Source organism: Leptonychotes weddellii, chromosome 5, assembly GCF_054177405.1.
Source record: "Leptonychotes weddellii isolate Sample4059 chromosome 5, ASM5417740v2, whole genome shotgun sequence".
Taxonomy (NCBI): Eukaryota; Metazoa; Chordata; class Mammalia; order Carnivora; family Phocidae; genus Leptonychotes; species Leptonychotes weddellii.
The window spans coordinates 61864233-61891972 of record NC_138373.1 but is presented as its reverse complement, the minus strand read 5'-3'; the positions used below and the strand labels follow the sequence as shown (position 1 = coordinate 61891972).

Here is a 27740-nt window from a genome sequence, read left to right as displayed (position 1 = left end):
TGACTTGACAGGTACGGTATGTATTTGTCTTTCTGAGTGAGTGAGTGAGTGAACAAGTGAATTCATGTGATGTTTTCTGAAGTTGGGTTTTTGTTTTGTGTTGTTTTTATAGGAAGGAGAGGTGCAGCTGGCAATTGGAAAAAAGGACAATGGTATTAATATTACTGAAAGTGCTCCACAAGAGCAAACAGTTAATGACAATCTGACTTCTGCTGATAGAGCATACAAAAGTAATAGTAGTGGTAAGTTAGTAAACATCTATGAATTTTTTCCTGTGCTCAAATGCTAGTATAAAGAAATCTGAAAGTATGTAGATCCAGATATGTTATGCATTTCATTAAGATATTTTTCTTTTGCTGTCTTTCTTTTTAAGTATCCCGACTACTACCAACTTTTTCTTCCTGAAAATAATTCAACCCTCTGGAAATCTTTACTGCTATTACTTTTATTTTATTGAAATATTCATGAGTGGGGATAAGCTTGTACATATGTTTAAAATTCATAACAATACATGTTCTCATTAATGTATCTGTGACTGTATTTTATAGTTATGATGTCAGCATTAGGATTAGGAGAAGAGGAAGATGGAGAATCACCATGGGATTCTGAGATACTGTTTTCTTATTATTTTAAAATATAAGCATTGAATGATGTTAAAGCATAAAAGGGATGCTTAGACTTTACTCTGTCATCTCTGCATTTGCCCATAAAAACTATTTCCTTATACTTTTTACCTGTAATTGATAAAATAATGATGTGCTAAATATAATAATACAGCATAATACAGTTCTGCTAATTTGCAAGCTTAACTTAATGAAAGCTGTGTAGTATTATTGCAGAAACTGAGGCTTAGGAGTGATAAGGAATTAGTTTGCGTTTTGAAATTAAGTTATCTAAAAAACTAAAGAATTACTCCAGGCCAACCTACGGCCAGATGTGATTCTGTGGTGTACGTGGATGTGCAAAATTCTGATGAGTTCTAGAAAGTTTGGATTATAGTTTTTTACAACTTGGAACTTGAAAAGCTAATGTCTGGGACTTGAAAGTATTATATATATATATATATATTTTAAGTTTTTATTTATGTATTTGAGAGAGAGAGAGTGTGAGTGAGCAGGAGGGAGAGGGAGAGAGAATCTGAAGCAGACTCCACTCTGGGCGCAGAGCCTTACTGATACCAAGAGTTGGACATTCAACTGACTGAGCCATCCAGGGGCCCTGAAAGTATTATATTTGGATAGTCAAGTAGATTTACAAGGAGCATTGGGATTATAATAACAATTTGGTTTAGTGGTGTTTTATTTATTTACTTTAAAAAAGATTTTATTTATTTATTTGAGAGAGAAAGAGATAGAGAAAGAGAGCATGAGCTGGGGGAGGTGTGGAGGGAGAGGGAGAAGCAGGCTCCCCACTGAGCACATGGGGCTAGATCCCAGAACTGACTGAGCCACCCAGGTGTCCCTGTTTTCGTGGTGTTTTAATAGGTAAAAGCCATTTTGGATAGTTAAAATAGTATGCATTGAGTATCTTTGTGGCAGCCATACTTGTAGAAACATAAGTATAAAGTAATGATGACCTATTCTAAGGTGACAGACTGTGGAAGGAGGTAAAAAGGGCCTGATCTCTTAGCACAGACAGGTGCTTCAGAATGGTGCAGGTACCGTATCTGAAGTCGAAAGATATGGTAGCATCCTGGTTCTTTCACTTGGTAGCTGTGGGATCCCAGAAAAACTTGTTTAACCTGTTTGAATGTCAGTGACCTCATTCATAAAAATGGTACTAATACCTACCTCTCAGGTATGTGTAATGAACAAATGTGGTAACAAATGTGAAAACACTTTGTATATTGTAAAGGCTGCTGTAGAAATATAGGACAAAAATGATCACAGCCATATTTAGTATTTATTAAATATTGAGGACACTTTTTTTTGAATGTGAAGATTTCTGAAGGACAGTAAAATAAATGGCAGTAGTGTCAAGAAAAGAATGGGAAGGTTAGAACGGGCAGGTGGATTTCTAATTTGGGGTATGTTACGTTTCAGTGACATTGTATAGGTATACAGTTGACCCTGGAACAGGATGAGTTTGAATTGTGTGTCCACTGACACACAGACTTTTTTTTTGATACAGTACAGTACTGTTAATCTGTTTTGTCTTCCTTATGATTTTCTTAATAACCTTTTCTTTATATTGTAAGAATACAGTATATAATACATATAACATACGAAATGTGTTAATTGACTTTACATTATTGGTAAGGTCAGCATTAGGTTATGATTTACTCTGACCTTCCATGCTCAGTTTACAGAGTCAATGGCCAAATGAGGATTAAGACGTAGATTAGATCTAGAGAGCGTATACGAGGTCTTCTATTTAAATGTTTTGGTTTTTAATTTACATTTTTCCTATTTTTAAGTCTAATTGCTTTTGAAGTAGGAAGTTCAATAGGAGATTAGTAGTTAAGTTTTTGGGGAATCAAAAGTTATATGTGGATTTTTGACTGCACGGCTGTCAACGCCCTTAACGCTTGCATTGTGTAAGGGTCGACAGTATAGTGACTTGGTACTTGAGACCTTCTCAGTGAGGTGATTTTATTTATTTTTTAGAGAGAGAGAGAGAGCGTGTGAGAGGGGTGGGGAGGGACAGAAGAAGAGGGAGAGAGAGAATTCCAAGTAGGCTTCATGCTCAGCGCGGAGCCCGACATGGGGCTTGATCTCATGACCCTGAGATCATGAACTGAGCTGAAATCAAGAGTTGGACACTTAACTGACTCTGCCACACAGGCACCCCCTCAGTGAGATTATTTTAAATGTTTTGACCTTAAATACATTTCTGTTATTGAATATCAGCTATGTACCAGGCTGTATAAGTTGAGGGGTTAGGCTGTAGTGGTAGGAGCAGAAAAAATAAGGAAACAACAATCCATTGTAAGTTACTGTGAGTGCTTCATATAAAGAAAATGGAAATGTTAGGTTAGGGAATTTTGGGGGAGTTTGTAATTAGGATGGGGATGAGAATGGGAGTGGAATTTTGTTAGTCAGGAAAGATCTCTCTGAATGTGGCAAGAGCCACCAAGTGGCGGATGAGAAGGACCAGTCGTGCGAAGGTCTTGGAGAAGGACATTCTAGACAGAGAGAACCATGGATCACATCTATTCACCATTTCACTCTTATGTCTTGGAATGACCAGGAAGCAGGAAGATCCACCCCATTGTCATAATCATTGTTATTGTTGTGTGTAGAAAAGAAAATGTGCATACTAAAATAAGTGCCTGGTACATTTTAGGTAATTAATAAATGTTCTTATTCTTCCCTTATGAAAGCTTGCTATACTTTTTGAAGAGTTTCATCCCCGCATCTAAAATTTTTTGCTATTATTTAAATATAATTTCAAGAAAAGTTTTTCTTCCTACTTTGCCATTTCATTCAACCATTTCTCCTATCAATAAAAATTCCAAGCCCTGTTTATCTAAATGAAGCAACAGCTACCACAGTGTTCTATTTATACTCAACATGATATACGCCAAGGTTTCTCATCATGTTAAGTATCTTACTTTAGCACTGAAAAAGTTTCTGCCATTAGGAACAGTTTAAATTTGTAGCAAATATACTTATTAAAGAATTTGTTTAACTACATATTTTTAATGTCCTTTTATTTTGGTGGGAAATGCAAAGGAGAGTTAGGTGTTTTGTTAGTTCCTGTTGAAATGTACATATAAATCAGTCTTCTGTCTATGAAAGTATTTACTCTGGCCTTCCATGTTCAATTTACAGAGTCAGTGGGCAAATGTAGATTAAAAGGTACACTTGATCTAGAAAGCATATATGAGGTTTTTAGATGTTTTGGTTTTCAGTACATGCTTTTGTTATCTCTAAGTCTGACTGCTGTTAAAGTAGGAAATTCAGATATTTTCTTAGAAAAGGATTAGGAAGTCTTTATGCAGCTCATTTTTGATGTTAATTTTAACAAAGTATTTCTGAGAGTCTTCCAAAGAAAGACATTAAACATTTATTTGGAGCTGCGGATCAGAAAGGACCACGTATATTAAATGAACAAGTAGAAGGTAAGAATTGTATTTTCTTAAAAAGTCACTTGATAGAATGTTAATTTAAAATGGGAATACTGATATGATCTAATATCCAAAGAAAATCACCTATTAAATGCATAGAAAGGAGAAAGATGTGAAAAGGAGATAAATTGTATATCTTATCAGGTGTCAGGAACAGATTAAATTGAGAGTGCCACTGAAGGAGCTAAATTACCTGTTCCATTTCAAGATACTCTAAGACCTAAGGAACGTCAGGAAATAAGAGGAAAAGAGGGAATGATGAGAAAGGCGGAGAGTACCGGGAGTAAATGAAGGACAAAGCAGCTCTTTATAGTGGAAGGTGGTAACATAAAATAATTCTTTTAAAAGGAAGAGCAGAGTATTTGAAATGCAGGAATAATATCAAGTGAGCTTCCAGCACCAAAGTTTGTCAGAGTAGTATGTCAAAATTTTTCCACTCTTAACTGATTTCCTCATTGTTGGGAAGACATTAAGGACTGGCGTAGCTGATTATGCAGAGCTATGTCCTAGTCAGCTATAAATGTATATATGTTAATGTCATATAAAATGGTGGCACTTCATAAGAAGTACCATTTAGTGCAAAATAAGAGAATTGGAAGGAAGAAGAGAGCAGGGTCAGTTAGGGGGAGATCAAAGAAGCTTTATCCCTGATAAAAAGTCCATTAGAAAGTTTATGACTTTTTTTTTAAATTAATTTATTTATTTGTCACAGAGAGAGAGAGAGAGGGAACAGAAGCAGGGGGAGTGGGAGAGGGAGAAGCAGGCTTCCCGCCAAGCAGGGAGCCCAGTGCGGGGCTCGATCCCAGGACCTTGAGACCATGACCTGAGCTGAAGGCAGATGCTTAAGAACTGAGCCACCCAGGCACCCCGAAAAGTTTATGACTTTTAATACATTTTCAGTTTTGAAGAATCGATAGTGACGAACTTGAGGCTTTTTCTAGAAGGTTAAGTTAAGGTAAAGGAATGTGGCAACAGACTCAGTATGGACCAGAATTTCTCAAATTTTAGTGAATCATCCGAGACCTTGTTAAAAATGCACATTGTGAGCAGCAGGTCTGGGATTCTGCATTCTGACTTCTCAGGTGATGCCAGTGTTGGTGGTCCTTGGGTCATGTGCTCTGTAGCAAGGATGTAGACTTCCCTTTAGAGAAATCTGGAAAGGCCACTGATAGTTCAAGACATAATAGGATCAAGGAAAAGCATTATTTTGTTTTTAGCTAGAGGAGAGCAAGGAGATGCAGAAATAGAGGTTATAGATGTAAGATACTACTGCTAAACAAAGAGGAAAGAAGTGGTGGAGATAATCCATAATAAAAGGGATGTAAAAGCAGAACAATCAAGACCATAGATCCAGAAATTACTTTTTTTAAAGATTCATTTATTTATTTTAGGGAGAGAGAACAAGCGACCAGGGCAAGGGGCAACGGGAGAGGGAGAGAGTATCCTTAAGCAGACTTCCTGCTGAGCCTGGAGCCTGATGCGGGGCTCAATCCCAGGACCCCGACATCACGACCTGAGCCGAAATCAAGAGCCAGACACCCAACCGACTGTGCCAGCCAGGCGCCCCCAGAAATTACTTTTGAAGAAGGTGGATAGTGAAGGGAGGGAGGGAAGAAAGAAAGGCGTGTTAGCTAGGAAATTTTGGAGTTGATGAGGAAACTCGAGAGAATTCACTTTAGATGGCTTGAGTGTATTTGCACTAAAACAGATTAAATTATAGCTGCTCCACAAAGAATACTGAAAGCAGATGGAGTGCTAAACTTGGGGTAAAACAGCCACTCATTCATCCTCCTCAGATCTATGGGACATCCAAGATCTCTGTTGTATTGGTATTCATTATTCAAATGAGATTAATTTGAATATGGAAGCTTTGGCTTTTTTTTTTTTAAGATAGCTGATTTATTGATATAGCTGTTTTCAAAAAAACCTTTTAAAGACTAACATGATGTACCAATCAAACTAATTTTGGAAACAAAAGAGATTATGGGGTTCATTCCCTAAATGCTAAAATTGTTATTATCGGTAAATATGACACTGATTTTGAAATACAAAAGATTTTCAGTATCTAAAAATTCTGTGGCAATTAAATTGATTTTTTCCATTTTGGTAGTCATATTTCCATATTGAAAGCTTATTATACATCATTTCTTAGATGTGTTTTATATACCTTCTTGCATGAGTGGATCAAGAAACTTTAAGATGGCTAAACTAGAGGATACAAGAAATGTAGGCATACAAATAGGCCACATGGGTATGGACAAAAATGAATACTTTTATTAACTATTATCCTACAAGTGTATATCCAAGCTAATCAATTCATAACACTTTCTCTGATGAAAACTAAGTTATGCATTCAACTGAACTATCATCACACTGTGTACTGCCTAAATTATGGGGCAAATTGAAGAACATGGTAAATACTTGTAGGATAAGGGTATAAATGATTCTGCTGTACTGCATTAAGAATGTGCTGTTGCCTTCTACCATTGGCTTTCACGCTTATCCTCTCAGGGTCATGATTTGTTCCTCTGATTAAAAATTGCTTTTCTCCCCATCAATCAGCATGTTCACCTTAGTATATGTGCACTTTTCTATTTTAGTTATAGTCATTTGCAACATAATCTTACTTTTGAAATCCTAACTGCATGTTCTGTTGAACATATATTCGTATTTTTTTCAATATTTATAATGGGTTCACATTTCTCTCTTGTCGCTGTCCTAACCCACCTTCCTATCTCCAGAAACAGAACACCAAAACCTAATGTAATCATTTTCAGAGCCAAGCATGAGGATTCAGCTTAGTACTAACTGCATGAACGTTTAGTTGGCTTTCATGTTTACATATAATTAACTATATGTCCATTTTGCTGTTTAGATTCTCCTAAAAGATATCCTTACGTGAAGGTAAAACTTTTATATTTTTATTTTGAATTTTTACCTACAGATTGTATGAAAGGTCCATCATGTCTTAATCATATTGTTTCAATACCCATTCAGCCTACCGTTGAAGTGAAAGATTCTGTTCCTAATAAAACAGTAGAAGTGAAGGAAAAACCAACATCCAACTCAGGTAAATTTTACAATACAAATTTAACAGTGGAAAGAAGTACACTAAAATATTTGAAATGCTCACAGCCTTCTTATTCTGAATTCTTTTTTTCTTTTTTTTTTTTTTTTGGTGGCAAATTTAACTGAAGGATTTGACATAAATAAGGTAGATACCATTTTTGATACCCATGTTTGATCAAAAGATATTTATAAGCATAAGAAAAAGAGATTTTAAAAATCTAAGCTTTAGATTTTTAAAAATCCTTGGGATTCCCAGAAGTTAATTATTAGACTCTAAGATTTTTCCAGTGTTCACAATGTTTATTTCAATTCTGACCTTTACCCTTAACATCGTATCAGTCCCTTGGCCAGACATGGATCAGTGTAGGAGGGGACTACACAAGGATATGAAAACCAGGAGACAAGGATCATTGAGGGCATCTTGGAGATTGACTAATATATATCACTATATATTAGTTTTACTGTTTTTGAAATTCATATAAAGGGAATCATGCAGTATATGCACTTTTGTGTTGGCTTCTTTTGCTTAACATAATGTCTGTGAGATTTAGGTTATTGTGTGTGGTGGTGATTGCTATTTATATTGCTGATTAGCATTCTGTCCTATGATTGTGACACAGTTTGGTTACTCGTCGTTCTGTTGATGGACATTTGTACGGTTCAAGTTTGGTATTATTATGATTAAACATTCCATGCCCTTGTCTTTTTGTGTACATGTTTCATTACCTAGGAATGGATTTGCTCAGTCAGAGGGTAAGATTATGTTTAACTTATAAGGAATGACCGAAATGTTTTCTGAAATTGTGTTGTCATTTCACACACTCATGAGCAACGTATGAGAATTCCAGTTGTTCCATATTCTCAGAACATGTGGTATTCAGTAATATTTAGCAGTTCTAGTGGTTATGTAGTGGTATCTCACTGTATTTTAATTTGCATTGCCTTAATGAGAAATAATGTTATTGATGCTATGCATTCACTTATGAAATACCTGTTCAAATCTTTTGTTTTTGATATGTAGGAATAATTTAAAATATTTTCTTTTTAATCAGCTTTATTGAAGTATATTTTACATAAAATAAATTGCAGCCACCTTAAGTGCTCAGTTTGATGAGTTTGGACAAAGGTACATAGTGTGTGACCACTATCCCAATGAAGATATAGAACACCCTAGAAAACAGCCTGGCAGCTTCTGACAAAAGTAAACACACCCTTACCATATGCCCCAGCAACTTTAGTTCCAAACATTCATTCACTGAATAATTTTAAGCGAAGCATCAATACATGGGGGATTATTTTTGTAATTTGTATTTAAAAAATTACATATAGGAAAATTGACTTCTTTGGTGTACATTTCTGTGAATTTTAACACATGCATAGATATAATCATTGAATTATGAAACAGAATAGTTTCATAATGCCAAAATGCTCCCTTATGCTATCCTTTTATGATCATATAATCCCCCACCTCTAACCCCTGGAAATTGATGATCTTTTCTCCCTTACTACAGTTTTTGTCTTTCTGAGAATGTCATATAAATGGAATGATACAGTGTGTAACCTTTTGAGATTGGGTTCTTTCACTGAGCATAATGCCTTTGAGATTCATCCAAATTGTTTTGTGAATCAATAGTTCCCTTTTTTTTTATTGCTGAACAGTATTAATGATTGTAATGATACACCATAGCTTGTTTATGTATTCATTTGTTGAAAGATAATTTATTTTCAAATTTGGAAGAAGTGCAGTTTATAAATTTCTTTTTTTATAGTTAGTACTTGTCTAAGTACCAGTCAACTCATATTATAGTTGTGTCTTGTCTAGGACAACTTTGCCTATATCAAGATCATGAATATGTTCTCTCATGTTTTCTTCTAGCTTTATGGTTTTTGTTTTTACATTTAGGTCTCTGTTGATTTGGGCCCTCCAGGAAGCAGATGCCAAGATGAGTTATAAGTGAAAGATTTATTGGGGGTTACAACAGTGAAAGTTAAAGGAGAGAAGGAGCAGGAGGGGCAGAGGAAGCTTTCAGATGATGATGTAGATCTGATACCTGTGAAAGGCGAGGGAGGAGGAAGGAGGGTTAAGTAGAAAGATTTCGAGCATCAGACTGTGGCATAGCTGTGAGAAAGTCTCTGGAAGCCCAGTGGAGATCTCAAGTCCAAAGAATGCCCATGGAGGAGTTCTACATTGGCCAAAATAGCAAGTCTTTATATCACTGTGTGCTCAGTTATGGGGTGCGGGATGCTCAAGGAGGCAAGTGGACTCAGCTCAAAGGCTGAGACAGAGCCTGAAGTCAACCACAGCTGGAGGCTCTCAGCAGCCTGTACTCTTGGCTTCAGGTTCTCTCTTGAAGGGAGATGTGATCGGCACAGGTGAGGTCTTCATGGCTGTCACAGTTCATGCTTTGCTTCACATGTAGTTCTCCTACACATTCAGGCGCAGCTCCTCCACAGCTCCTATGGACCTTTCTTCCTGAGAATAAACTTAAAAGAGGGAGGTTTATGGACCAAATTACAGTCTTCACTGTTGCAGTTGGTTTTGGGGCTGAAACACCTCTCCACTATCCATTCCCTTCCCCACCTCCATCCTAAATTTCCTTGTCTTCAGCTATCCCCGCTGTTGGTCATGACAGCTTACGTGGTGGTGTGACCCAAACTCCTGGGTGGTCTGACCCCTAGACCCACACAATTCTTAGGCTAGGTTTGCTGCATTTGCTTATTCACAGTTGTAATTGGGAAAGGGAGTACCAAGAGGCACTCAGGCGGATCACCCAAATTTCATATATTCCTCCCTGCTACCATTGTGTAACATTAGTTCTAGTTTACCCTGCTGATCAGTATTATTTATGTCTGTGAACACAGTGATTCCTCTTCCAGCCTCCTGGTTCCTGGATACAAGGATCCTGGGATGTCTAGGTGGCAGCCCTGGCAGCTCTAGCTTGTAGTTCAATAGGAGGCTTGCTTTTTCCTTTGGGGAGTTAGACTTTTAAGTTTTCGAAGTCCAGAGTTGCAGGAAGAAAAGAACAAGGTTCCTTAGTGGTTATTGGGAATGATGCTAACTGGGATATCTCCTGCTTCTATCCCTTGGTTTCCAGACCCACATATTTCACTGGTCCTTCCAGGATGGAATGGGCACCATTTAATCAACCTGCCACCAAATGGCCAGGTAGGTGGTCTCCTCAAGGAATAATGTCACACTAGGTTATTGGCCTCTGTTGCTGTCATGGTGGATATTCAGAGGCAACAGTAGCTTGATTGGCTTTGGTAAGAGGAAATCCATGATTTTGGACTGATGTGTAGCCCCATCTCTCCTACTGTGACCACTTCTTTCATGTGCCAAATGTGCCAGGTTCATATGAATGAGGACAAAGTTTGGCTAACATCAATTAGCTATATTGTTTTATCTACTAAGTTGTTTGGTGCTTCTTCTGTGGTGATGTCTTCTAGTAGGTAATTACGTGTGATATGGAAAATTTCATGTCTCTCCACATGCCTCTACTTAAGACCTTGTCTGTGACTTTTTTTTTTTTTTAAAGATTTTATTTATTTATTTGACAGAGAGAGAGACAGCAAGAGAGGGAACACAAGCAGGGGGAGTGGGAGAGGGAGAAGCAGGCTTCCCGCTGAGCAGGGAGCCCGATGCGGGGCTCGATCCCAGGACCCCGGGATCATGACCTGAGCCCAAGGTAGATGCTTAATGATTGAGCCACCCAGGAGCCCTGATAATTGCATTTTTTAAGGAATTTTCTTTACGGTTACTCTGGTTCATGAGGTCACATGGTGCATAGCTAAATTAGTTTCCCAGTTCATATGCCACTTGGGAGACTTACAGAGAAACTTAAGGAAAACAAATTTGGAACTATCGGTAATGGAAAAAGATACAGCGTGGAGATTAAGGCAAGCCCAAGTGGATAATCACAAATTTCAGGAGGTACTTTCTGGGTTGTGCAAGTGCAGGCTCAGGACCTAAAAGGGAGTGCCTCCTTAAATCTTCTAGGCGAGGTGCCTCTATGTGGGTCAAGCTCTTTGGACTATTGACCTTGTTGGCTATAAAGTCATCCTGGTTACTTCTATGTTTTGTTCTAGAAGCTTTATAGATTTAGGTTTTCATTTAGGCCTATGATCCATTTTGAGTTAATATGTATTGATGGAGCTATTGGGAGATAGTTCTCCATGATTCTCTCTTGTTTCTGCATATCTTCTGATAGATTTTGTTCTGGATACCTTTCCAAGGATATTTGTATGGCAAATAGCTTTGGAAAATACGGCATCTCTCTCTGGAAGAGAGGGCAGATTTGTTGGCTGTTCATGATAATAAAGACAATGTCTCTCACTGGAAAATAGATGAGAAGATTTGCTAGCAGTGTTTTTAGAGAAGACTGGGGCTCTCTCTCTCAGGGAGCCCAACTCACTGAGTGTGCCAGCATTACCTAGCCATTGTTGCTTTGCCCTGTAGGAATTGGGGCTTGGGGAGCCAGCAACTCTGGTTGCTGTTATTGCTGCGATTAATAAGTGGTCCTTTGTCTCTAGCCCAGGAGTCTCAAATGTTATGCCAGTGTCTATGATATTGTGGCAGGCTAACTTGTTTTCCAGCAGGTAAGGAAAATTGTAGACTTTTCATGGTTCTTGATGGTTTCAGTAAAAAAGACTGAATATTGACAAGACCTGGCTTTCTGGAATAGAAAAGACCAGAGCTTCCCCATTTAATATGATTTGAGGGACATCCTTGGGATTTAGTAGCAGCCATATTATTCAATTATTCAATCAAGCAATAAATAAGTATCCACTTTGTTCCCTGTTGCTGAGGAGGGAGATGGTTGGGAGGGAGATGGTTGCAGGCTGTATACTGGGAAGTAGGGTCAAAGGTAGCCGCCTGAATGGTAGATAACTTAGTTGTTCTTACTCCTTGGGGTGGGGGCTGAAGGGACAATTTGATGGTTAGCCTTATACCTGCCCTGTTGAAACAATTGGTACTAAGATCCATCCCAGGTTAGAGGAAGGTTTTGATCCTTTTTAGACAACACTTACAGAGACACACATATACACCAAATGCAAAAGGAGGGGAAATTTGTGACCCCTATGGGGAGAACTCATGCAAATTTTTAGAACTTTGGATTGTTAGCTTAGGAGATGAGGGGGAGGGACATGTAATGTTTTTGAAGAGGAATGACCATAGTTTGGCCCTCTTACGGCTCAACTGCTCCTGAATTCTATCAAGCCAATCTTAGATGATTTCAAAGATGACAGTACAAAGTCTGAGTTATTTGAGATGTTTTTTTTCTGGCCATAAGGGCATTCTGGCCCTCTTACTGAAAGTTCCTTGAAACAGAGAAAATCCCATGGGAAATCATACAGCATATACTGTATAATATTCCAGCTCTTACTGTCCCACCTTGGGTCTATACTCTCCCACATACTGGCCCACATGGGCAGAAAGAAGGGGACATAGCGGGTCTTTATAAAAAACCCCTTTGGATCTCTTGTTTCTGACTGATTCTTCTAGATGAAAAATTTGGGTGAGAGTGGAGGACAATTTGAAAGAAGTTATAGTTACAGGAATGGGACACATTAATTTTGTGGCAATGGAAGGATAGGAAGAAAACCTAAGCACCTGGGGATGCAACACCTTAAACAGCGGGAGGTACTGGGAAATGAAAGAATATTAATATTCTTTTGTCTTTTACCATAGCTCCTGGACCCTTCCTCACAAGGACAGTATCTTGGTCCACCTCTCCCAAACTATTGCAAGTTCCTTGAATTTAACTTTTTTTTTTTTAAGATTTTATTTATTTGTCAAAGAGAGAGAGCACAAGCAGGGGGAGCAGCAGGCAGAGGGAGAAACAGACTCCCCACTGAGCATGGAGCCCGATGCAGGTCCATCCCAGGACCCCGGGATCATGACCTGAGCCGAAGGCAGATGCCCAGTCGACTGAGCCACCCAGGCGTCCTGAATTTAACTGACTTCTGAATTGCTATCTGCCAGATGGCTTTGACTACAATTTGACTGCTATTCTCTTAATCTTACTTCTCAGTATTGGAAATAGCAGCAAATGGCCCGTTTCTTCACCTCCTATGCAAAACCTTATGAAAATTTTTGTTGTCATTCACACACATTCCCATATCTATTATTCAGGCATTTCATGGGATGGACAAATCCCACCGAACTGTTATTATAAACAAACAAAGAACAGATTGGACTGACTGCCATTATGCAGTCTCTCCAAAAAACATAGGTTCTCAATGATTTGAACAGAAGAAAGAACCCTAAGGTGTGTCAGCGGCTGGGAGGCCATGTTGGAGCCACTGTCAACTGCTTACTATGAGAGCTATGGGTGCCACCTGGGGGAGGGAGGGCATTGCTCAGCAGTTGTAAATAAGACTTTATTCCCAGGGGCACCAGGAACTCCTCTGGGACTATGCTTTTTGTTTGAAGCCCTCCAACTGTATTCTTTTTCAAAGTTGTTTTGGTTATTGCAGGTTCTTTTCATTTCCATAGGTGTTTTAGCATCAGGTTGCCAATTTCTTCAAAGAGGCCTGCTGGTATTTTGATTGGGATTGTTTTGAATTGATACATTAAGTAGGGGAGAGGTGACATCTTAACATTATTAAATCTTCTAATTCATGAGCATGGTATTGCTGCATTTACTTAGACCTTTATTTTCTCTCAGCAATTTTTTATAGTTATCAATGTAGAGGTTTTGCACATTTTTCAGCATTATGCATAAATACTTCATATTTTTAATGCCATGGTAAATGGTATTTATGGTATTTTAGGTCCTCGTTGTTCATCAAGAGCATATAGAAATGCAGTTGATTTTTGTATTTTGATCTTGTATCCTGCAACCAAGTTAAACTTATTAATTTTTGAAGATTTCATCAGATTTTCTACATAGATCATTTTGTTTCTTTATTAAAAAATTCATTTTTCGGGCACCTGGGTGGCTCAGTTGGTTAAGCTACTGCCTTCGGCTCAGGTCATGACCCTGGAGTCCCTGGACTGAGTCCCGCATTGCGCTCCCTGCTCAGCAGGGAGTCTGCTTCTCCCTCTGACCCTTCCCCCTCTTATGTGCTCTCTCTCATTCTCTCTCTCTCAAATAAATAAATAAAATCTAAAAAAAAAAAAAAATTCATTTTTCTTCCTTTCCAGTTTGAATTCTTTCTATTTCTTTTCCTTGACTTTTGCACTGGTTAGGACTTCCAGTAAGTACATTGTTGAAAAGAAGTAATGAGAACAGACAGCCTTACCTTGTTCTTTATCACAGGGGGGAAGCAATCAATCTTTACCATTAAGTATGATGTTAGCTGTAGGTTTCTCATTGATGCATTTTATCAGGTTAAGAAAGTTTCTTTTTTTTTTTTTTTTTAAAGATTTTATTTATTTTTTTGACAGAGACACAGAGAGAGAGAGGGAACACAAGCAGGGGGAGTGGGAGAGGGAGAAGCAGGCTTTCCGCTGAGCGGGGAGCCCGATGTGGGGCTCGATCCCAGGACCCTGGGATCATGACCTGAGCCGAAGGCAGACGCTTAACGACTGAGCCACCCAAGCGCCCCGGGTTAAGAAAGTTTCTATTTCAAGTTTCAGATTTAAAAAAATCTGGAATGGATGCTGGATTTTGTCAATTACTTCTTCAGCCCCTCTTTAGATAATCATATGTGTGTGTGCATACATGTTTGTGTTTTAGCCTGTAAATATGATGATTTCATTGATTATCATATGTTAATGCAACCTTGCATCCCTGGGATAAACCCCACTTGGTCATGACTACTATTTTTTTTATATATATATGGTTTGGTTCAATTTGCTAAAATTTCATGAACAATTATTGCATATATGTTCAGGTGGGATATTGACCCGTAGTTTTCTTTTCTTTAATGTCTTTGGTATTGATGTTAGGGTAATGCTGCCTCTCAGAATGAGTTGGGAAGTATCCCTGGATCCTCTGCAATTTTCTGCATGTATTTGTATAAAATTTGTATTGTTTCTTCTTTAATGTTTTATTACTCACTAATGATGCTATCTGGACCTGGAGTTCTCTTGGTGGAAAATTTTCTTGATTTTTTAAACACAAATTTAATTTCTTTAGATATAATGGTATTCAGGATATATTTTTCTTGTTGAATAAGCTTTGATAATTTCTGTCTTTTAGGGAATTTATCCATTTTATCCAAGTTGTTGAATTTATGGGCATAACATTGTTCAAAACCTCCTTTATTATCCTGTTAACATCTGTAAAATTTGTAGTGCCTGATACTGGTAATTTGGGTCTTCTCTCTCTCTCTCTTTTTTTCCTGCTGATTACTCTGGGTGGATATTAATCTTTTTTTTTTTTGGATTTTGTGAAACAGCCAGATATTGGGTTTATTGGTTTCTGCTATTTTGTTTTTTAAGTTGATTTCTGTTCTTAATCATTTCCTTTCTTCTGCTACCTTTGTGTTTCATTTGCTCTTTTTTTTGTTTCTTCCCTTTCTAATTGAAGTAATTGATTTGAGAACTTTCTTCTTATTATAGGTGTGTAGTATAGTGATATATACATTTTCCTCTACATGCTACTTTAGCAGCATCCCACACATTTTGATATGCTTTGTTTTTATTTTTATTCTGTTCAGTATACTTTTTAATTTCCCTTTTGATTACTTCTTTGACACATGAATTACTAATTGGTTGATAATGTTGTTAGTATTGAAAACATTATTCAAGTTTCTATATCCTAAGTGATTTTCTGTCTACTTATTTGATCAGTTATGGAGGGAGACATTGTTGAAGGATTGCAGGGTTCTTGTCTCATGCAGTCAAAGAAGAAGTCAAAGAATGAATCTCGCGGACACAAAAGGGTGAAGTGAAGTGAAAGTTTATAAAGTGAAGGTGAGAACAGAAAGGAAAGAAAAAGCTCTCTGGAGTGAGAGAAGTGCCGAATGGGTTACCACTGAGGGTTTTTAGGGCAGGTCTTTTATTGAAAATTTGACCAGGAAGCTAATTGCCTTGAGATTCTTGTGCCATCTTGGTTTGAGCAAGAACTATTGATAACATGCTTAATGACTTACTTCTTTGAGGTCTGGTCATTTTCTGTGATTTCAATGTAGCTGCCAAAGAAAAATACTCCCTAATATCCAGGACCAGGTGGTCTGGTCTATTCCCTTATCTCTTGTTCACTCTGTCTTAGTGCTTCTGCCTGCCAGGAACAGTTTCAGAGCCTAGTCAGGGACTCACCCACCCCCCATCTCTCCCTGCCTATACCTTAACCCTTTCCTTACTCAACATGATGAAATCTCTGACTTTAATGGTGGGTTTGTCTATTTCTCCTTGAAGTCCTATCAGTTTTTGTTTTATGTATTTTGTTCCTCTCTTGTTAGGTCCATAAATGTTTACGATTGTTGTATCTTCTTAATGAATGGCTTATCATTATGAAATAACCCACTTTATCCCTGGTAAGAGTCTTTACTCAAAAATCTAGTTTTTCAGTAATTAATATAAAAACTACAGCTTTCTTTTGACTAGTGTTAGCATGGTAGCTCTTTTTTCATCTATTGGGAGACCATTTTCCATGGATCTCTTACATTTTTGCACTTTTTTAAAAAAAAGATTTTATTTATTGAGAGAGAGAGAATGAGAGAGAGAGAGAGAGCATGGGGGGGAGGATCAGAGGGAGAAGCAGACTCCCTGCTGAGCAGGGAGCGCAATGCGGGACTTGATCCAGGGACTCCAGGATCATGACCTGAGCTGAAGGCTGTCGCTCAACCAACTGAGCCGCCCAGGCGCCCCACATTTTTGCACTTTTGAAAAAAGTTACAACATTCACTTAACAAGCGTTTATTATTGTGTGCTGATACCTAGGAAAGGATAAAACATAAATGTTTCCTGTCTTTTAAACATGTATATCTCAATATATAGAAAGTTTGTTACATATAAGCATATTGGATTCATGTATATGAATAAATGTGTCACATACCTTCTATATAACTGAAAATTAGAAAATGTGGGAGTCAAGGGGAAATTCCACTTTTTTTTTTTTTTTTTTTGAGACAGAACAAGAGAGAGAGCACATGAGAGGGGGGAGGGTCAGAGGGAGAAGCAGGTTCCTTGCTGAGCAGGGAGCCCGATGCGGGACTCGATCCAGGGACTCCAGGATCATGACCTGAGCCGAAGGCAGTCGCTTAACCAACTGAGCCACCCAGGCGCCCCGGAAATTCCACTTTTTGTCAGAATTTAAATTGTCCCAGATCCTTGCAATGACTACAGTATCAATTGAACATAAATTGAAATATTTTTAAGATTAGCAAATGAATCTCCTTTGCCTTTTGAATTGTTGCATTTGCCTTGGGGTCTGAGGGTGGCAAGTGAGTCTGTGCACAAGCCCTTTAAGAGTGGATTTTCTGTTCTATATTTATAGTGGTTCTCCTGGAAGTAAACTTTCGTTTTCACAGCCAGACATTTTGGGGGGCTTGTCTCTCTGGTAGAGGCCCCAAGAGTTGGGGTGCCTGGTGTGGGGCAAAAATCCCTCCCTCCTCAGGGACAACCGCTATATTATGAGATCTCTCCTAATTGTGGGTCTGCTGAGCCTGGGGTGGGGTTTCTTGCAAGACTTGTCTCTACCTCTTCTACCTGTCTCAATGTGGCCCTTTTCTCCTATGTTGTGGAGGTGCTGTTCAGCTAGCTTTCAAAGTCCCTTGCAGAGGGAAATTTTCCATATGTAGCTGTAGATTTCTTGTGTTTGTGGGGGAAGAGGTGAGTTCAGGATCCTTCTATGCCTCGATCTTGACCTCTCTTCCATTTTTGCACTTCTTGTTTCAGCTTTTGTTCTGGACTATTTATTTGAATATTCATAGGGTAAACCAAACACAGCCATTATTAAAAAATTAAATTATATCAAGTTAGTATTTTTAAATATAAAAAACTTTACTTCGGGCAATAAAACTTTATTTGGAGAGTGTTTTAAATCAATAACCTTCATTTTTTTTTAAGAGAAAAAAGAATTACTTTAAGTCAAACTATCAAAAAAGCTCTACGTTGGAAAATTGCATATGAAAGCAGGGCAGAGAAACTGATGGCAAGACACTGCTTATGTGGCACGATTCAACTTTTTAGTCCGTTTTATTTTTAAAACGGTGAAGCCGCAGCACAATTCCGTGGGAGCTTAGAGTCTGGTAAAGGACTCTACAAATCCTCGGACTGAAAATAACTTTAGATAGCGGCAGATGAGCGGCTGGACGCCCAGGTTTTGCAGGTGAAGCCCAAGTTCTCAAAGCACCGAATAGGCCCCTGTTTTATTTCTTTAGGCCAAATGTCTAAAAGAATCTCACTTGTGCAGCGTCCCGGAAGGAAACCTGGGGAGCGAGAAAGAGGGCGCGGTCTGAACCTAACTACTTTTAGGGTTCCACCGTTGCGGAAATTCCTCTCGCCCTCCACTCGGCGAAAAGACTCAGCTCAAGCTCTGGCTCCTCGCGCTGCGCGGGTCTCGCCGGCGGGGGCGCGCGCGGCTGGGGGGCATCGGTGACGCGGCGTCAACCGCCTACCCTGCGGCTGTGCGCCGGGTCCTGGTCGTTGCTGCCGCCTCAGGGCGCAGAGGCCCGGCCTTCCCGCCCAAATGTCAGTTTGTAAAATAACAGGGCTGGAGTCTGCAGGGTTTGCAGGCTCCCGCCTTGTAGGAAGTCTGGGAGGCTCGGAATTTCCAACTCTTTTACCTTAGAGTCCTCTTCGCCCAGGCAAAACCACCCAGGAGCCTGGCTTCCCACAGCCTCGGCAGGTACACGGGCTGCTAGGAGCGGAGGCGTGCGCGGTACTTTCCTAATCGGATTGTGAGAGTTTGCGTTGGGTTCTCTGGCAAAAGCGTTTGCTTTTCCTCTCTCAGTGGCAGTTGTGCCTCTGTGGATGAGAACTCTAAGGCAAATCAGAGCTTTCCTGTCCTGTGCCCCCCACCCCCATTTCATTGTGTACTGTATCATGAGAGGGTTTGAAGTGACCCCTGGAAGGAGGACCGGAAAACGTTTGTCTCCGTGGTAGCAGGTGACTGATGAACAAATCTGTGGTGATATAACGTACACCTCCTAGCATGATTGGGAGGGTTAAATGAAGAGACTATGTAAAATCCTTAAACATTTTCTTGTAAATACAAGCGTTTACTCCACGTAACCTTTATTTGTATGTGCATGTGGACTTCATTGATGAGGTGGTTTTGTAGCACCTGGTGAGTGTCCCGGCTTTTCCTTAATTGGTTTCTTGACGTGGCCGGCATCCCAGCCTTCCCGTTACCACAGATAAATGTAACCTGTGCCTACCTTAAGTGCACGGGCGCATTTGTGCGTTAAAACCCATTTCCCCTTGTTTACTCCAGGATATCATCCCATCAATTTCCTTCTATACCAGTAAATACATTTTGCTTTCTATTGGGTCATTTCCATCAGCATATGTATTAGTTTCCTAGGGCTGCCTAAAAAAAGTACCACAAACAACAGAAATTTATTCTCTTTGACTTCTGGAGGCTGAAGGCTGAAGGCTGAAAAGTGTTGGCAGTGTTGGTTCCTACTGGAGGCTCTGAGGGAGAATTTGTTCCATGTTTTTCTTTCCTAGCTTCTGGAGGCTGCTGCCAATCGTAGGTGTCCCTTAGTTTGTAGAGTCATTGGGCCAGTCTCTGCCTTCGCGTGGTGTTCTGTCCTGTGTGTATCTATTTTTTTCTTCTAATACACCACTCAGGGGGTGGGGACCGCCCTAGTCCAGTTTGAATTCATCTTGATTACATCTACAAAGACCTTATTCCCAAATAAGGTCACATTCACAGGTTCTGGGGTTAGGACTGGAACATATTTTTGGGGAGAGGACATAATTTAACTTATGACAGTATACAAACATGTTACTTTTCTCATCAAAAAAAATCTTCCTCTTGCCCATATTTTACTCCCTTTTGTAGCACAATTTCTCAGGTGCTTAACATTCATATTCACTGTCTCCACTTCCTCTTGGACAATTCTCTTTTGAACTTAGGTCAATCAGGCATTCACCTCCATCACTCTTGAAATTGTTGCTGTACTTTAGGTCACAAGTGACCTACCTCCATGTTGCTAAATCCGTTGGTTCTTAGTCTTCCTCTTACCTGACCAGCATTTGACAAAGATCATCACTCAGCCATAAGTTTTTCTCACTGTATTTTCAGTGTATCCCCTCTTGGTTTTACCTTCTGACTCATTGGTCACTCATTCTTAAGTCTTGTTTGCTGGTCCTTCTCTCTCAGACCTGACACTTTTGATGGAATGCCTTTGGCAATATAATTTCTTTGAAATTCTTTTGATGCTTTTTAGTTTTGTAAATTGAATTTTAGTTTCTGTATCACTTACTACATTAACTTTACTTAAAACATTATGCCGCAGTTAATATGAGAAAAATATAAAAAAAAGGAATATTTCCCAACAGGGGACTTTGGCTTATGTTCTATAATGTATATATTTATTATTATTATGAACAGGTTCCAAAAGAGCATTGCATTCTTCCTTCAAAATAAATTTTTAGTGACATGGCATCAAATAATGTTTCCCAATACTTATTTGATTGTGATTTAAAAATCATGTTTGGCAACCGTGTTTTTAATTAACTGTGGTGTTTCTAAAACAATAAAGCTGTTGTATAGTTTGTGAATGAAATAAAAATTTTCAGTGTTGTTGTAAGATATTTTTGCTCTATCATTCATGACCAAGTTAAAAAAATGTCTTGACAAGTTGTGCAAAATGTCATAGAATTTTAGTTTTTGAGTATTTTCTCTTTGCTTTGTTTTTCTCATATGTATTTGAGGCATTGTATCCCAGTTATATATACATACATACATACATGCGTATATATATATTATATATTTTTTAACTATTTTTTTGGTAAGCTCTTAAAAATGTGTATGATTCTTCTCCAGCTGTGTCATCTATTGGTTAAGATCCTAATACATGTTCACATATAGAAATATTTGCATTTTGGAAATCCACAATTATATCAATAATTGTTATGTGCCTTCTGTGTTTTACATTAGGGATTGTGTCCAAAATAAGTGAGAAATAATTAGTTTTTAAAAACCTTATTCAAACTGATTTTATTCATAATGTATCCTATAATATTTATTATTTGGTTTATTTTACTTCCTAAATAGTCTATTATTTGGTGTTAATATTTGTATTTTGCAACAATGTGCTAACAGGATGCCACTGACTTTTGCCATGGTTTCGGCTAAATAAAAAAAATACCTATTATCAGGCTCTTAAAATTTATTAGATGACCCTCTCTACACTAGGTACTACTCTAAAAATTTAATCGTGTGTTTTTTTTTTTGTTAACAAATGCAGGCCTATATATTCCCATTTTTCATAGGATTGTTAATTTTTTAAATTCTTTAAAATCTGATATTAACTCTTAATACTTACTGATGATATATATTATGCATTTCACTTTATTCATGTTCAAGAATGTGTGATAAATGCTGCTCATCTTTGCATCATTTTTATTCTTCAGCTAAACTCTGAATCCAGAGAGTTTTCAATTTAGACAAGATCTTTCAAGTTAGACAAGATCAATCCTTTGAGGAGAGATGTTATTAAAACCTGGTGGAAATTCAGTTCTTCCTCCTTTCTAGGTTATATACTCTTTCTGAAATCTTTCAGATTTTTCTCTTTGAGGTTCTTACATTTCATTCTGTGTTTGTGTTTTGTTGTTTATCTGTTTACTTTTTGGCATTTTGTGAACACTTTTGATCTATGGTGCCACTGTTCTTAAATCTGAGAAATTTATCTTTATTATTTCTTCAAATATTTCTCTCCTGTCCATATTTTCTTTCTCACTGGATCTTCTATTGTGTGGTTTTTGGCATTTATATAATTCTACATATCTCTTATTTTTCATTTCTATTTTTTTTATCCTTTTCTGCTGCTTTCTGGCAGAACACCTCAGTCCGATCCTCCATTTTCCTAATTTATTCTTCAGCAGTATTAGTCTGTGATCAGTTATGTTGTTTATTACATTTTTCATTTGTAATATTTCTACTCAAGTCTTTAAAAAAATACCCTGTGTACCTGTTTTCTATTGCTAATATTCTGTGTGTGTGTGTGTGGGGGGGGTGTTTGTGTATTTTTGGTTTCTTTTTAAGTTTGTATGTATGTATGTATGTATTTATTTAAGTAATCTCTACACCCAGCATGGGGCTGGAACTTACAACCCTGAGATCAAGAGCCACATGCTCTTCTGACTAAACCACCGAGGCGCCCTTGGACTTTTTTTCCCTCCAGTTTGTTGTTTTTCTTTTGCAAAACTTGTATTTTTCAGGGTCAAGTTATTTTCATCTGTGAGCTCATATGCCCTTGGGAGTGTCGCCTACTCTTGTCTGGTAATCTATTATCATAAAATGGTCAAAAGCCAGGCCCCAGTTTATGTCCCTCCCATGGTTTAGGGAAATTATATGTGTGTATTTGTTTCCCAGGACTGTCATTACAAAATACCACAAAGTAAGTGGCTTAAAATAATAATAATTTATTCTCTCATAGTTCAGGAGTCTAGGAATCTAAAATCAAGGTGTTTGGGCGCCTGGGCGGCTCAGTTGGTTGGGCGACTGCCTTCGGCTCAGGTCATGATCCTGGAGTCCCGGGATCGAGTCCCGCATCGGGCTCCCTGCTCGGCAGGGAGTCTGCTTCTCCCTCTGACCCTCCTCCCTCTCATGCTCTCTGGCTCTCATTCTCTCTGTCTCAAATAAATAAAATCGTTAAAAAAAAATAAATAAAATCAAGGTGTTTGCAGTGCTACGCTCCTTCTAAAGGTTCTAGGGAAGAACTCCCCTTGCTTCTTCCTAGCAAGGATACTGGCAATCTTTAACATTCCTTAGCTTGTAGTTGCATTGCTCTAGTCTCTGCCTCTGTCATTACATGACCTTTACCCCTGTTTTTCTATGGTGTCTTTACATGATTTCTTTTTTTAAAAAAAATAATTTATTTTAGAGAGAGAGAGTGGTGCTAGAGGGGGAGGGTCAGAGGGAGAGGGAGAGAGTCCCCAGCAGACTCCACGCTGAGCGCAAAGCCTGATATGGGGCTCGATCTCATGACCCTGAGATCAGGACCTGAGCCAAAACCAAGAGTCGGATGCTTAACCAACTGCACCACCCAGGTGCCCTTATATGGCTTTCTTATAATGACACTAGCCATTGGATTTAGGGCCCATTGTAATCTAGTATGACCTCATCTTAACTTGGTTACTTCCGCAAAGACTGTATTTTCAAATATGGTCATATTCACAGGTGCCAGGGGTTAGAACTTGAACATATTTTTTTCAGGGACACAATTCAGCCTACAACAATGAGACATCTAAGTTCAGACAACAGAGAACCAATGCTATTCTATATTAATTTTCTCAGTCTATGAGACAACTCCCATGGTCAAGCATATAGTTTAAAACTCTTTGGGAGGGGTGCCTGGGTGGCTCAGTCGGTTAAGCGGCTGCCTTCGGCTCGGGTCATGATCCCGGGGTCCTGGGATCGAGCCCCACGTTGGGCTCCCTGCTCAGTGGGGAGTCTGCTTCTCCCTCTCCCTCTGCCTGCTTCTCTGCCTACTTGTGCTATCTCTCTGTCAAATAAATAAATAAAATCTTTAAAAAAAAATAATAAAACTCTTTGGGAAAAGGCATTGTCCTGAGTTTTAATCGGCTTTGGAGAGAGAGAGGAGTAGAAGAATGAAAGCCTAAGACCTGTCCAGTCTGTACTTTTTATCTCAGTCCAACTTTGGTGTTGCCTTGATATTACTGGGCCTAGGCTATTATTCCTATAGAAATAATGGTAAAGGGCATATATTACCTTAAAAAAATGGGGGAAAGGTAAGAATAAAATTTTAAAGTTTCCTAAAGAAATTCTCTCATTCCTGCCACTGTCTCTGTCTCTTCAGCCCCCATCCTAAATGCCCATACATAAATCAGCCTTCAGCCACTTGTAGGGATTTCTCACAGTATTTTTGGTTTGCTTATTTTTTTAATTTTTTGTTGGTATTTATTGTTAGGAACGTTATTCTCTCCATTTTGTAATTTCTGTAGAGCTGATTTTGGGACTCACCATCTTCATGGTGATTGATAATCCTGCCATAATGTTTAATCTGAAATCTTAATGTTTTATTCACAGGGAGGAATACAATTTTTTCATCTATAATTTGGAAGCAAAGTAAAATAACAAAATGAAGCCAGCAAAACATCTGTTAGCCTCTAGTAATAAATTGACAAATGTTCCAGAATTCACTTACAAAAAAGGACTGTTGAATTTACCATTGTCACCTAAACCAAAGGAAAAACATAGTACAAAATTAGTACGTGATAAACTTGAACCAATGGTCTTAGGATCTCCACCAACAGGGGAATCCATCATAAGGTATGCTTTGCCCATTCCATCAAGTAAGACAAAGGAGTTAATAGCAGAAGATGAATTGATCAGGAAAATTACCAAACATCTGAAGATGGTAAGACACTTGTTGGTCCTTGTGTTTGGGGTCCCCATGACCAGCGCCAGGCTTAGTGATTTGTTAGGAAGGTGCACTAGACTCAAAATATAGTCCTGTTGATGGCTAAGATTTATTACGGTGAAAGGGTACAAAGCAAAATCAGCAAAAGGAAAAGGCTTATGGGGTGAAGACTGGAGGAAACTAGGTACAAGATTCCTCTTCCTTTAAAGTCACACAGGATGTGCTTAATTCCTCCAACAACACATTATGACAACACGTGAAATGTCTGTTGGAGAAGCTCATTAGAGACTCAGTGCCCAAAGTTTTATTGGATACTTTGCCTAGCATGTACCGAAATTCCAGACTCCTGAAGGAAAGCAGATGTTTAGCATAAACCACATTGTGCAGACAGTTTAGGGACAATGAGCCACCGTTACCAGTGAATGATGGGAACACACCTAAAATCCAAGTACTGAGACACCAGTCCAACGCCAGCCTTGAAAGCAGATCTTTCTAACAATAGGCCTTTCTAAGTCTTATTCCTGCTATGCTAACTCTTCTCAGCACTTTAGAAACTTTCGCTCTTAGTGTTGGGGAAAAAAAAATTTCCTTTCTCTCTGAGTTTCTCTTTGCACAATGATCCAGAATTAAATTGTGGTTGTACCAAATACCAAATGAGAACAATGAGGAGTAGTACAAATATAAAAAGAACATAGTTTGTCAAATTTCCAAAATAGAAATTTCCTCAAAGTTTGAGGCGTTGGCTCAGAGAATTTCCTTTATGGCTCTTTGGTTTCCATTTCTGTTTTGCCCACTTCTCTTCAAAGAAGAAAGTTGAGTCAGTCATATTTTGAGGAATACTTTGGTAATAAGTGGAGTTGATGCTTCAACTATTCATAGTCTTTTACATGCCTGTCAACACAGAAATAAGAGTCATAGGGACTTTCTCCATTGCTAGGGAGTAGATAGAGTCAAGGACTGTTTCTCATCATTTCTTTATGGTGATTATGAGATGGGGTGTGAGATGGAAAATTTAAGTTTGTGGCACTGGCAGAATTAAGTCTCACTGCTAAGAAGGTCCTGACATGTTTGATTAAATGTCTGTTTACATTTAATATAATAATTTTAAACTATAAAAATACTTAATTTTCTTTGATTCACTCACAGATTGTTTCTACTTTGGAAGAAACCTATGGATTTGGCATTCAAAATGGAGAAAAATCAGTTGTGAAGCCTGAACCTGAGGAATTAACTTTATCGGTAAGTATATGTAACCCTAATGTAGAGACATTAACACTGAAAAGGGTTAAGATTTTCTTTTGGATTCCATTTATATTCTCAGAATGAATTCCCCATCCATGAAAATGACCCAGTTAGGGAACTTGAAAGTAGAGTACTTATTTTTCTATCCTCTGCTTAAAGTTTAATTAAGACATATCTATATTCTAAACCTACTTTTATTGTTAATTCCTATTCTATTTAATTTTTAAACATTTGGTTACTTGTTGGTTTGAGTTGTATATTCCTTATCATGTTAAGAAAGTATTCTTCTATTTCTATTTTGCTAAAAAATAAAACAAAACCAAGAAGTTATTGAGTGTTAGCAAATGTCTGGTATATAGTGAAGTTATGTAACTGTTAAGGTGATTAAGTATGTGGTTCTCCTTTAATCTATTGAGGAGTTGAATTACTTTACACATTTCATAATATTCAACTGTACTTTTAATACTTGTAGAGTATTATTTTTCTAATTACTTTTGTTAGGGATTGAGTTTGGCTCCATGTAATAAAATAGCTATGCTGAGTCTTTCAATTCGTGAACATGGTATGTCTCTCCATTTATTTAGATCTTGTTTGATTCTTTTATCACCAAATTATAATTTTCATCATACAGATCCTATACATGGTTTGTTAGATTTATGCATTTATATTTCATGTTTTTTAGAATGATTTTTAATAGCACTGTTTTTAATTTTAGTTTCCACATGTTTGTTACTAGTATATAGAAATATGATTGATTTTTATATGTTTATCTGATATCTTGCAATCTTATTCAATGTACTTTTTCATTCTAGATTTTCTATAGATTTCTTGGAATTTTCTACATAGACAATTATATCATTCTCAGATAGAGACAGTTTTACTTCTTCCTGTCCAGTCTGAATGCTTTTTATTTCTTTCTCTTGTGCTGGCTCTGGCTTCCAGCATTATATTTAATAATAGTGATGAGAACAGATATCTTTGACTCATTGCGACTGCTACTTCCAGACAGGAATGGAAGTTCAGTTCCCTGCTTAATTTCACCAGCACCACTCTGGTGGGGGAATTGGAGGGCCAGTTTTCACTGCCATATTATTTTTCAGCCCTACTGACACATACAGGTAGAGGTGCACTTTTTTTCTTGGTGTTTGGCTCAGGTAGGATAGGTATTGTCAGAAAGTTTTTGGATTATGCTAGAGATGCCTTTTCACAGTCCTTTGACTTTTCTTTCCTTTCTTCTTTCTTTTTTTTTTTTTTAAAGATTTTATTTATTTATTTGAGAGAGAGAGAGCATGAGTAGGGCAGAGGGAGAGGGAGAAGCAGACTCCCTGCTGAGTAGGGAGCCCTTGTGGGGCTCAATCCCAGGACTCTGAGATCATGACCTGAGCTGAAGGTAGATGCTTAACTGACTGAGCCACCCAGGTGCCCTCTTTGGCTTTTCTTAAGGCATTTTTTTTTTTTTAAGTCTGTGCTTATTGGAAGTTCCAGGTTCCAGTGCTCCCTACATTTTATATGTAGGTAAAAAGAAAACCTAAGGAATTCATGTATTCCTCAAGTTTTGAGAACTCTGCCTTTCTCTTTCTATGTTTCAATTTTCCTGTATTGGTTTGTTGTGTTGTCTATGGTATTTTAATTGCAGGAGGGAGGATTAGAGGAATGGGCCTAGTCCACCACTGCCAGAACTGAAAGTCCAAAATTATTTTTTTATTTTTCATACAGTTCTGTGTTCTGATGTCTCCTTTATCTTTCTTATGATTAGTCATTGTGTGTTATATCTTTTTTTTTTAATATGTTATGTTAATCACCATACATCATTAGTTTTTGATGTAGTGTTCCGTGATTCATTGTTTGCATATAACACCCAGTGCTCCATGCAGTATGTGTCCTCCTTAATACCCATCACCAGGATAAC

General features: G+C 38.1%; 1 long non-coding RNA gene across 1 annotated transcript; it reads left to right on the top strand.

Moving 5' to 3' along the window:
* The first annotated feature begins 3467 nt into the window (after positions 1-3467).
* Positions 3468-7436, top strand: LOC145721690 (uncharacterized). The gene is made up of 3 exons (XR_014145531.1): positions 3468-4063; positions 6945-6973; positions 7067-7436. It is a non-coding gene; the product is annotated as an uncharacterized LOC145721690 (long non-coding RNA).
* Positions 7437-27740: the final 20304 nt, after the last annotated feature.